Consider the following 10,924-nt stretch of genomic DNA (forward strand, 5'->3'; position numbering starts at 1 on the left):
CCAGAGATGGGTGTCAACTTGCACAAAGTTATTATGGGGGTGTGAGATTGGGTAGGTCAGGAGGAGAGATTGGAACCTGAATAATAATAAAAACAAATAATAATAATAATAAAAATAACTAAGTGCTTACTATGTGCCAAGCACTGTACTAAGTGTTGAGGTACATATAATCAGGACTGAATGCTTCTCTCCTAGGAAAGTGTAAATTAAGTTGCAAATGAACCTGCCTCTAGTGTTCACAAACTGTACTGGGAAAGAATTTGGGCAAACAACAAAAGCTGAAGAGAATGTCATTCCTTTCCTGTCTCTGTGGCTGTGGGCATTTTCTAGACTATGAGCTCATTGTGGGCAGGGATTGTCACTCTTTATTGCTGTATTGTACTTTCCCAAGCACTTAGTACCGTGCTTTGCACACAGTAAGTGCTTAATATGATTGAATGAATGAATTGGGCCCATAAAAGAACTTTGCCTTGTATCTTCGCATTTCTTACACTGCAGAATCCAAGATATCAAGGAGTCCACCTGACAATTCAGTTGGAGGCCAGATTTACACAGAGGGGGGAATGAGTAAGGCACTGTGCTATCAAGGACAGTTTGGAAACAAAATGTGGGGCACTCCCTCAAGCTTATGAGACAAGTAAAGAGTGGCCGCTTTCCTATCGCGTGTCCTCAGGTATTCATCCCTACTCCCGGCCCCACAGCACTTATGCACGTATCTGTAACATTTATCTACATTAATGTCTGTCCCCTCCTCTAGACTGTATGCTCATCGTGGGCAGGGAATGTATCTGTTAATTGTTGTACTGTACTCTCTCAAGTGCTTAGTACCGTGTTCCGCATGCAGTAAGCACTCAATAAATACAACTGAATGACTGAATAGTATTTCGGTCACATTTCAGCTCAGTGGAACAGGAAGACAGGGAGCAGGTGCAGCCCAGTATTTCTGCCATCCTACACAATCCCTCCTTCACCCCACTGCCAAACTGCCTGCTCTGAGGACACCCACCTTGATGGATGAAGGGGCACAGGCCAGGGGAAGAAGAGCAGAGGACGGTCTTGCAAGCCTGCCTTGCTCTGTACGTGACGTGGACGAGCTGATTTCAGGGGATTTGGAGGTGTTGGACAAGCGTGTCATGCCCCAGTAATATTTGTTTTGTCTACCCAGCTCTGGAACTGTATTTGTGGGGGGTTTTGACCCTTACTGTAGTCATCTAGCCAAAACTGTATTTTCCAAAGGAAAACTTATGGCTCCCAAAATACACTTGCCTTTTCCAGCCATGCTTATTACTGAGGCGGTGACAGAGCCCAGACCCAAAGATCAAGTCTCCCATTTTGGTCTTGGGTTCTTTCCTAAAAGAGAATGGTGATGTGGTATGGGCTGAGTCTTCTAGATTGTCTATTCAAACCAAAAATAGGGAGAGAATCCATAGGTAGAAGTCACTCAGTTACTATAATCCCTGGCCCTCCAGTCCCCAGGATCTACCCCCCCGCCCAGTGTCTTTGCCCCTCCTTGATGATGATGATGGTACTTTAAGTGCCTACTATGTTCTAGGCACTGTACTAAGCACTGGAGTGGTTAAAAGCAAATCAAGTTGGACACAGTGCCCGTCCCATGTGGTGCTCACAGCCTTAATCCCCAGGAATTGAGGCATGGAGAAGTGAAGCGACTTTCCCAAGGTCACACAGCAGACAAGTGACGGAGCTGGGATTAGAACCCATGACTTTCTGAGTTACACCATCCTGCTTCTCCTTGGGGACCAAGAAGAACAATAATATAAGAAACAATAAGTATGGTAGTTGTCAAGCACTTACTATGTGCCAAGCACTGTACTAAGCTCTGGGGTAGACTGAAGATAATCAAGTTATACACAGTTCCTGTCTCTCACTATGCTCATGGTCTAAGCAGGGGGGAGAACAGGTATTGAATCCCCATTTTACAGATGACAAAACTGAGGCACCCAAAAGCTAAGTGTCTTGCCCAAAGTCACACAGCAGGAAAGTGGCAGAGCCAGATTTAGAACCCAGGGACTCTGACTCCAAGGCCTGGGCTCTTTCCACTAGGTCACACTGCTTCCCAGGAACCCTGGCTCACCCAGGTGCACCTTGGTTAAACAGCTATTTTTGTTCCTCCACATGGCCTTTTCCAGAATACAAAGCAGTCAGGCAAACCAACTTGCCAACCATTTCTCAAACATACAGACTATTAAATCTTAAACTATATGTCAGAGCTTCAAGCTTTAAAACCAACTGTACCATGTCGATGACAGGTTCCAGGGGATTCTAATGACTCAAACCAGTCCTGGAATGTTCTTGATTATAATTTGATTTTCTTTAAAGACATGTTTCAGATTTCCCGGCCTTGGAATAATTACACATGTGCTAAACTAGAAGAATTTCCTATTTTTTAAGTGTCAGTGGTACTGCACTACACTTCCCCTGCTTTCAAAATATGAACTAATGAAAGTAAAATTAGCCCCACCAAATCAATTTTAGAGGTTATCTTCCTATCTTCTGGATTTGAAATGCCTCTAAAAAGCAGAGTAACAAAGATCCAGGTCCCTAGAAAGCTTAAGAAGCTTCAAAAATGCCTGCTAAATAAGTTTCCTTTTTTTTTTAAAGTATGTTTAGCATCCAAATAAAGCTAATCAAACCTGTCTTACTCCACTGGCAATTTTCTGACCTCCTAGTTGAAGATCCGGGCCTGGACTTCTACTTACGGATGAGTGATCACAGCAGGGTCTACGTTGGAACCTCCCCTAGAACTGCAGATAGATGGATCATCTTCAGCATTGTAAATCAAAGCCTCAAAGAGCATCATTTAGCCTGAAGCTAAAATTGCTTGTTTATCAGATGGTGCCTCGCTTAGCATGGAGCAGTTCCTTGTAAATCTCGGGGACTTTTTACAGCATAGACTTCAGCAAGCACACTGACTCCTGGGAGGCTCTCAGCTAGCTTTAACAACCGCAGGCTGCAGAAAGATCCAGGCTTTGGTCTAGTTAAAAGTGGCCACGGTATTATTTGGCTCCATTTCCTCAACTCCACAAAGATAAGGTCTCTGCTTTATCTAAAGCAAAAGCAAACATTAGTTTCCTAAGAAATCTTTATATCTAAAGTGTTAATGTCCTTTTGTCTTGCGGTATTTTGACCTTCTGATTTACTGAGAGAGGCGAGTCCCCTTTCCTCTACTTTATAGACTCTTTGAAAACCCAATGAATTTCATGTCACTGTGTCAATTAGACTAAAAGCTAAATGATTTGGGATTGCTATTTCACATGGTCTGTAAAATGGAAATGCCCCACAACAATATAATAGGTTAGGCATTATCAAGCCTCTTAAAGAAAGGAAAAGCTAGAGCCTTAGATACTCCAAAAGCCTACAGGTAGGGGTACTCTATGCAAAGCCTGGCCTGCCTAGTTCAGCACTTTATTTCTCTGGGGGCAGGAAAGCTTATAAGATTCTAACCATGTAGTTGTAGGCAGCAAGGGGAAATTATCCACAAAATTCCCTTTGGCTTCAAAACGTAAGTACTTGTTGAGTCATGAATAGCTTATTGACTGCATTTACCACCAAGGACGCTGGCAGGCGATCAGCTTCTTCACTGATAGATGTTAGCACAAACTTAATGGTATTCACTAATTAGAGAAATCTTTACCGAGTTCTCTAATAACAGTTTCTGGGATAACGGTTAATTAAAGTGCCCTTCAAATGATCACCTGGAGTGGAAAGACGTCTCAGGAGTGTGCAAGGAGAACCCAAAACGCCAATAAATGGATTTTTTTGACATTACTTGAGTGGGGTGAAATTCAGAGGTGCCAAACTTTTCATTGTGGGCATGGGGGCAAAACGTGGGTTGGGATGAGACAGGCTTCAAAGAACTATCAAGCTCGAAAGCCACCATTTTGGATCTGGAATTCTCAGGTCTTGTCAGAGACCTGGGATGAGTGACTTCAGCTTCAGAGGTTGTGGAAGTGATTCCCCTCCTCCCTCCACGGAGTTGGCATCTATGAATAAAATACCTGTTCTCCCCGTCTCAGACTGTGAACCCCAGGTGGGACAGTTCCTGTTTTTGATCCGATTATCTGTATCCACTCCAACACCTGACACATATAATAAATACCATACCTAACCTTCCAGTCTTTATTAAAAAATAAAGGCTTCCTCCAAGAACTGTTCCCCAATGTCTAAAACAGCAGAAAGTGGTTCTACTTTTCTTTTAAGGGTCTATATAACAATAATAAGAATGGTGGTATTTGTTAAGAGCTTACTACAGGCTAAGTACTGTACTAAGCACTGGGGTAGATACAGTCCCTGTACCTCAAGGGGTTCACAGTCTAAATAGGGGGGAGAGCAGGTATTTAATCCCCATTTTGCAGTCCCAAAGAACCTTTAATAATTGTGGTATTTGTTAAGCACTCATTAAATGCAAGCACCATACTAAGCACTGGAGTAAATTCAAAACAATCAGGTCAGGCACAGTCCCTATCCTACACAGGGCTCACAATCTAAGTAATGGAGGGAAAAACAGGTATTTAATCCCCATTTTACAGACAAGGAAACTGAGGGACAGGGAAGTTAAGTGATTTGCCCAAGATTGCACAACAGATAGGGCTGGGGTTAGAACCCAGGTTTCCACTCTTTCCACTGGGCCACACTGCTTCTTGTCCCATGGTGCTTAACAAAAACCATAATTATTATACTCATTCACTGATCTAGAGCAAAAGCTTGTAGTATGGGTAGTGGGAGATATTGAGGTCTCCATTGATTTCATCATTCACTGACTTATTTTAGCTAGGGACTCAAAGTGAAACACTCTATCGTCATAAAGCTAAAAACAGCCACACCTGGTGCAGGTTGGTCAAATCACAGCAAGCTGACACACACTTGGGAAATTAACTGCTAAACGACTTGCAGTTCCAAGAAACAATCTTTACATGCAAATCCTTCCAAAAATCACATTTGAGACATTGTTCATAATATTAAACACAAATTAGAAGAAAAAGATAATGCAAGCAGCCAAATACCACCTGAGAGCACAATTTCCAGGCTCTTCTGCCAATTCCTCACTAAAAGGATATCAAGTCTGAAATGCTGTCTTGAATATAGATAACTTTGCAAAATAACCTTCCAGTCAGCGTGCAACCTAGCGTATAGAAACTGTCCCCGACGATTTTGAAGTTTCCGAGGAGTACCCTTCACAGTACCATGTCAGATGGATGGATACTCAAGATATGTCTAGGATGACACTAGGTCACTGGGAATCCCTCTGACAATGTCAACTGTCAAACTATGTAATTTTGTTTTCTCATCTCACCCTCCTTGGGACCTGCGCCTCACCCAACAACTTGGGACGACCCTTTGGGAAAGTCACTTCACTTTCCTTTGCCTTGGTTACTTCATCAGTAAAATGGGGATTAGGACTGTGAGCCCCACGTGGGACATGGACTGTGTCCAACCTGCTTAGGTTCTATCTACCCCAGTGCTTAGTACAGTGCCTGGCACATAGTAAGCACTTAACAGGCACCACAAAAATAAAACCCACTACAGGATCAATTTTGCTGCCTTAGGAACCTCTCCAGATAAACCTATCAATCAGTGGTTTTGATTGAGTGTTTCCTGTGTCCAGAGCACTGTATTAAGCATTTAGGAAAGTACAAATATAATAGAGATGGTAGATACTATCCCTGTCCTCAAAGAGTTTACAGTCTAAAGGGGGAGTTTACAATTAATTCCTTTCCAGTTGATCTGGGTAAAGCTCCCTTACCCACCCAGAATTTGTCTGGCTTTCCACAGTGCAAATTTAATCTCCCAGCACCCTCAGCCTCCAGCCATCCCGCATAATCCACATAAATAATCATAATGTTGGTATTTGTTAAGCGCTTACTATGAGCCAAGCAGTGTACTAAGCATTGGGGTGAATACAACCAAATCGGGTTGGACACAGTCCCTGTCCCACTTGGGACTCACAGTCTCAATCCCCATTTTACAGAAGAGGGAACTGAGACACAGATAAGTGAAGTGACTTGCCCAACGTCACACAAGTGGCAGAGTAGGGATAAGAACTCCCAGTCCAATGCTTCAAATTCTTTCCATTTCCCTCTTTGCAGCTCCAGCACAGTCTCCACCCACCTTCCCAATGCCCCGGGCCCTATGCAGGTCCCCCTGGGCTAGAAAAGTCATTAAATTTGAATTACGACAGAAATGCTTGCTGTTCTGCATATGTAGATCCCTTCTCCCAACACCAGTTCACTTCGACTTCACCTGTCTCATCCAGAAACCCCGAGCCCTGAAGCCACGAGACCCCCTTCTTTTCCCGGCCCCATCTCTGCTTCTGCACAGATTTAGGGAACCTGGGAAGGGAAGAGACCCTTCAAGATGGGCGTTTTATCATGGAACTTCTGGAAGAGTAAGGACTCCCCAAGGATGTGGGAAAAGACCCACAAATTTAAAAGCGGGTCAGACCAGTGAGGGCTAGAGGCTGAAGGATGTCCAAGGGAAGGCTGGCATGTTTAAAAAAAAAATTGCTTACCTGAGCAACAGCAAAAAATCCTCGGTCCTGAGCAACTACTGTGAGCCTAAACTGTCCCATACTACACCTTGTAAGTTTGCTGCTGTAAAATTGACAGATAATAATAATAATAGTATTTGTTAAGCGCTTACTATGTGCAAAGCACTGTTCTAATTGCTGGGGGGTACAGGGTGATCAGGTTGTCCCACGGGGGGCTCACAGTCTTAATCTCCATTTTACAGATGAGGGAACTGAGGCACAGAGAAGTTAAGTGACTTGCCCAAAGTCACACAGTTTACAATTGGTGGAGCCAAGATTTGAACCCATGACCTCTGACTCCAAAGCCCGTGCTCTTTCCACCGAGCCACGCGACTGCATTGTGGAAAGGCAACAACTCACATGCCGTTTCAGCCCCATTAACTGGAAGAGAAACATTTATCTCCCAGCAACCCATCCTATAATAAACTTTTAGCTGTTATGCTCTCTCCCCTTAGCCCCGCCCCGCCCCGACAATGTACTAACCTTTGTCCATAAGTCTACTTGTGCATTTGTTTAAAAATGTATCGGGTTGACTGTCCTCAACGTGTCTGCCTATGTCAGCAGTGTGTTAGAGTGTATAGTCCTTGAAGACCATCTTACCCAACCTTTTTATGCGGCAGCCAGCACAGATAATAGTTATTTAGTGAATGGCAGTGGTCCTGAATCAAAACAATGGCAGGGCAATGACTGGAGGCCAAATCTAGCTCCTAGAACTCTTCTTTCCCCTGAAATCACCTTCTCGTCTAGCCCCTTGCTCCACAAGACTTTCCCTGGTCTAACCATTATTAATATAATAATAATAATAACAATAGTATTTCTTAAGTGCTTACTATGTGCCAGGCACTGTGCTAAGAGCTGGAATACAGAAGTTGTGCCAGGACCCGTCCCCTGCCTCAGGCAGTTTCAGCTGCGAGTCTGAGGAGGCTTGATGTTAGAAAAATGAAAGCACGAGGGTTTTTTTCACGTGCACTGAAATAAGGGGCCTCTCTCTCCCCACGTCTCCTCCTTTCCTCTCTAATCCTCCTCGGCCTGCAGGCCTGCCTCTCTCCCTCTCACATCCTCCCTCCCTTCCTCTCCCCTCCTCCTCCTCCCCACCCTTCCTCCCCTGACCCACGTCCTACCTCTGGCCTGGAATGCCCTCCCCCCTCACATCCGCCAAACTAGCTCTCTTCCCCCCTTCAAAGCAGCGTAGCTCAGTGGAAAGAGCATGGGCTTTGGAGTCAGAGGTCGTGGGTTCAAATCCCGGCTCTGCCACGTGTCAGCTGTGTGACTCTGGGCAAGTCACTTCACTTCTCTGGGCCTCAGTTCCCTCATCTGTAAAATGGGGATGAAGACTGTGAGCCCCACGGGGGACAACCTGATTACCTTGTATCTACCCCCAGCGCTTAGAACAGTGCTTGGCACATAGTAAGCGCTTAACAAATACCAACATTATTATTATTACTGAGAGCTCACCTTCTCCAGGAGGCCTTCCCGGACCGAACCCCCTTTTCCTCTGCTCCTCCTCCCCTCCCCATTGCCCGACTCCCTCCCTCTGCCCTACCCCTCCTCCCCGCACCACAGCACTTGTGTATATTTGTACATATTTATTATTCTATTGTATTAATGTGTATATGCTATAATTCTATTGATCTATTTTGACACTATTGTTGCCTGTCTACTTGTTTTGCTTTATTGTCTTTCTCCCCCTTCTAGACCATGAGCCCGTTGTTGGGTAAGGATTGTCTCTATCTTGCCGAATTGTACTTTCCAAGCGCTTAGTAAGGTGCTGTACCCACAATAAGATCTCAATAAATACGATTGAATGAATGAATACTCCTCCTCACCCACCCTTTCCCGAGAGGCAGCATGGCGCAGTGGAAAAAGCACAGGTTTGGTTATCAGAGGTTGTGGGTTCTAATCCCTGCTCCGCCACTTGTCGGCTGTGTGACCTTGGGCAAGCCACTTAACTTCTCTGTGCCTGTTACCTCATCTGTAAAATGGGGATGAAGACTGTGAGCCCCATGTGGGACAACCTGATTAACAAATAATGGTATTTATTAAGGGCTTACTATGTGCCAAGCATTGTTCTAAGCATTGGGGGGGGCGGGGGGAATACAAGGTAATCAGGTTGTCCCACGTGGGGCTCACAGTCTTAATCCCCATTTTACAAGGCCCAGGAAGTGAAGTAACTTGCCCAAAGTCACACATCTGACAAGTGGCAGAGCAGGGATTAGAACCCATGACCTCTGATTCCCAAACCCGTGTTCTTTCCTCTGAGCCACGCTGCTTCTCTCATTCATCCAATCATCATCATCAATCGTATTTATTGAGCGCTTACTATGTGCAGAGCACTGTACTAAGCGCTTGGGAAGTACAAGTTGGCAACATATACAGTCCCTACCCAACAGTGGGCTCACAGTCTAAAAGGGGGAGACAGAGAACAAAACCAAACATACTAACAAAATAAAAATAAATAGAATAGCTATGTACAAGTAAAATAAATAAATAAATAGAGTAATAAATATGTACAAACATATATATAGGTGCTGTGGGGAAGGAGGTAAGATTTATTTATTTTATTTTGTTGGTATGTTTGGTTCTGTTCTCTGTCTCCCCCTTTTAGACTGTGAGCCCACTGTTGGGTAGGGACTGTCTCTATGTGTTGCCAATTTGTACTTCCCAAGCGCTTAGTACAGTGCTCTGCACATAGTAAGCGCTCAATAAATACGATTGATTGATTGATTGATGGGGGATGGAGAGGGGGACGAGGGGGAGAGGACAATCGCATTTACTGAGCGCTTACTGTGTGCAGAGCACTGTACTAAGCGCTTAATAGTCACGACGAGGGTGGGATTCGAACCCACGTGTGCAGAGCACAAGGGATTAGCAGTCCAGCGCCTTAACCACTCGGCCACCTCATCACAAGTTCTCGGTGCTTCTTGCACCTACACCAGTGCTTAGAACAGTGCTCGGTACGTAGTAAGCGCTTCACAAATACCATCATTATTATTATTACTCCTCCACACACTCTTCTCTCTACTCCTCCCCGGCCTCCCTTCCCCTACCCTTCCCTCTACCCTTTCCTCTGCCCACCTCCCTCTGTCCCCTCCCTGCTCCTGCCCTTCTTCCCCTCCACTGACCATGCTCCCACCCAAGTCCCCACCCCCAGCCAGCCCCCGAAAGTCAGCCAGAGCCTGCAGAGAAAGATCCCCATTAGCAGCCGAATCATTTGAACAAGGACAATGACACGTTCAGCATATAAAATACAATTTACGGCTAAATCACTCTGCGTCCAATTCATTAGCATAGGTTTTCTGAGATAACAAATTCCATAGCTCAGGGAAATATGAAAGCATAGCCAGCCTCCTCCTGGAATGTATAATTCTACACTGTGTACCTTACAATCGTGAAAAGGATTGCTGCTGGCAAAGTGATACCAGATCGTATGGTAAGTTTCGTATGGTAAGTAACATTTTGTCATATAGTTTACAAAAATGAGAGTAAACATTAGGAATTTTTATTTGGCCCACAGAGCACCTGCATGTAAATTTTCACCCAGACTTTGGTGATTTCGAGAAAACATAAAAGGGAAAGAGAAGAGATTTTCTTTTCCTTTTCGGCAACCATAATTTATATTGCAGTCTATTTGAGTTTTTTCTGCCTGGAGAGATAGTTTTGCAAAGACAGTTACCACACGTCCAAAGGAGTTGTTAGAAGTCTGGTGTTTAAATCGGATCAAACAACATGTGTGAAACACACCTTAAAAATGTGACAAAGGGCACGAATTAACAGAATCAGAGTCAAAGAAAAGCTTACATCCCATGAAGATGCTTTTTTTTTTTGCTTTCTAGTATAGAAAGAACATTTTCCATTTTTTTCAAAATACCAGAACTGCACAGTAATCATTTCAAATAAAACACGGTGGTTTTGAAACTCCCGGCCCAGACACTTCCTTCAGTCTGTCCCTCTGACAGCCACAACCCCTAACAAAATCAGTGTTCTCTGTCTCAGAGATAAGCCACTCACCCAATCAACAGGAAAATGAATAAGCCGCTCAGCAGAAAAGGGGTCGATTTACTATGTTTTTGCACTAGGCACTTACTCAAATAGGGATACACTTGAACCTTGTTTGAAATTGCTAGTTTCTCGTGATCACATAGACAGTGTGGGTTGAACCTAGGTGAGGCAGGCCCGAAACTGTTTTGTTTTTTTTAAGGTGTTAAGGCACTGTACTGTGTACTGGGATAGATACAAAATAATCAAGTTAAGCACCTACCACTCCCACATGAGGCTCACAGTTTTAATCTCCATTTTACAGTTGAGATAACTGAGGCACATAAATAATAAGAAAAACAATAATTGTAATAATAATAGTATTTGTTGGGTGATATTTAACAG

At 44.1% G+C, this 10,924-nt stretch overlaps 1 non-coding gene across 1 annotated transcript; it reads right to left on the reverse strand.

Moving 5' to 3' along the window:
* Positions 1–9,365: 9,365 nt before the first annotated feature.
* TRNAS-GCU lies at positions 9,366–9,447 on the reverse strand. Its single transcript has one exon. It is a non-coding gene; the product is annotated as a tRNA-Ser (tRNA).
* Between the last annotated feature and the right edge of the window lie 1,477 nt (positions 9,448–10,924).

Source organism: Tachyglossus aculeatus, chromosome 9, assembly GCF_015852505.1.
Source record: "Tachyglossus aculeatus isolate mTacAcu1 chromosome 9, mTacAcu1.pri, whole genome shotgun sequence".
NCBI classification, from domain to species: Eukaryota; Metazoa; Chordata; class Mammalia; order Monotremata; family Tachyglossidae; genus Tachyglossus; species Tachyglossus aculeatus.